Source organism: Mandrillus leucophaeus, unplaced genomic scaffold, assembly GCF_000951045.1.
Source record: "Mandrillus leucophaeus isolate KB7577 unplaced genomic scaffold, Mleu.le_1.0 Scaffold686, whole genome shotgun sequence".
NCBI classification, from domain to species: Eukaryota; Metazoa; Chordata; class Mammalia; order Primates; family Cercopithecidae; genus Mandrillus; species Mandrillus leucophaeus.
This window is the reverse complement of record NW_012107430.1, coordinates 1,563,844-1,565,756: the sequence shown is the minus strand read 5'-3', so window position 1 is coordinate 1,565,756 and position 1,913 is coordinate 1,563,844.

The following is a 1,913-nucleotide window of genomic DNA, read 5'->3' as shown; positions in this document are numbered from 1 at the left end:
GGCCAAGTGGGGAGGGGCATGGCCCTCCCAGAATCGACCATCATGCTGTGTGAGTTGGCTGCCTTCATAGTTCATTCACTGAGCCAGCCCAGGGGGTAAAGAATAATGAGCTTGTGAAGGGTGCAAACAAAATCAGTCTCAACACTTTGTAATATAGTGCATTTGTTACTTGTGTTTATCTGTGTGCATGCCGACACGCAGCCCTGCTGCGTTAAGCCAAGAAAGGGACACACTACAATATATGTGTCGAAGCAGTAGAAGTATGTTAAAATTGTTGAGTAGCACAGGCAAATGGCCATCTGCTGTGTATCTTGAAGCCAGAACATTGGAGCCTATAGAGGTGAGTTTGAACTGACGATAGTAATGTACTTCTCATTTAAAATCTTCTATCACATTATTTGTAGGTTTTCCTGTAATCGAATTTAGAGGGGTATTAAAAAATTGAGATGCAGAGAAGGCTCTTCTGCCACCACTTCCTTTAGTTTGATATTCAGTGGCATCCCTACTGTGTGAAGGCTGACTTGAAAGTCTGGCTAGGCTGTCTTCTCTAGTGCATCTCCCGCTACACTGAAGCAATTCTGCACCACCTTTCCGGGTGCTCTCAATCAGCAATGCTGAAGGAAGAAGAATGCAGAGTTCCTCTTTGCTCTTCTTGCTTGAGGCAGGTTGATATGCATGGCTGGCATCCCAAATTGCAGTGCCCAATAAGCAATCCTTACAGAGCCAAAGTGCATCATCCCACACTGATTCTAGCTTCTCTTAGAGTCAGAGGCAGTGCATTATTTTCCATTAATATATATACACAGACCCACAGTGCCCAGCAAGTACTAGTTCCAGAAATCTTACCCAGGCTCCTAACACTTTCCTTCATTGATTAAATATGCCAAGATGCACCTAGCTTTTCTACTAACCTGTTCTACTTCCTGTAGTGCCATGTACAGGAAGTTTATCTTTAGAGGTGGAATGAGAAGATCTGATGGGAATGCAAGGGAGAAAGGGGAAGTTGACACTGGAACTGAAGAACTCAGAAATAGTTCTCACGTTAAAAGGGATGGCTGGCTGGGCAATGGTGGCTCATGCCTGTAATCTCAGCACTTTGGGAGGCCAAGGCGGGGGGATCACGAGGTCAGGAGTTTGAGACCAGCCTGGCCAACATGGTGAAATCCCATCTCTACTAAAAATATAAAAATTAGCCAGGCGTGGTGGCACACACTTGGAATTCCAACTACTCAGGAGGCTGAGGCAGGGGAACTGTTTGAGCCCGGGAGGCAGTGGTTGCAGTGAGCTGAGATCCTGCCACTGCACTACAGCCTGGGTGACAGAGCAAGACTCTGCCTCAAAAAAACAAAAAATAAAAATAAATAAATGGGATGGCCACCTATCCAGTTGAGTGTGGCCCGTGTCCTGAAATTAGTGACAAATTGTGGGAATCAGTCAAAGTTTTCTCCTAGTTTCTTTCTTTCAGCTATCCATGAACTAATTCTCAGAATGGAATGTCTAGTGTGTTGTAAAAGATATAGTTAGAAAAGTTCCTTAACAGATTTTTCTTAGCTTCAGTAATGGTATTATGTTATTTAGTTTATGAATGATTAAAATGTTTTATTTTTATGTTGTACTATGAGGTATGGTTTCCTTTCTGTGTTTTCTATGTTTGTGAATAGAGTTAGGAGGAGCTAATCAGGCTCTGATGATCTACCTGCTTACTTGCCTGGAAGTTCTACATCTTTTTGAAACTCTTCTCTTACCTTCTGAAACATCATTTCTTTTTCTCTCACTAGCTCTCTGGTTTTTCTTTCTTATTGACTATTTCTTGCTAGATTTTCTTTGGGGCTGTGTCCTCAAACTTCTCTTCTTAGTATCTACTCTCTCTTTCAGCATTCATTTGTTCCTTTGATCTCATTACCATGTATGTC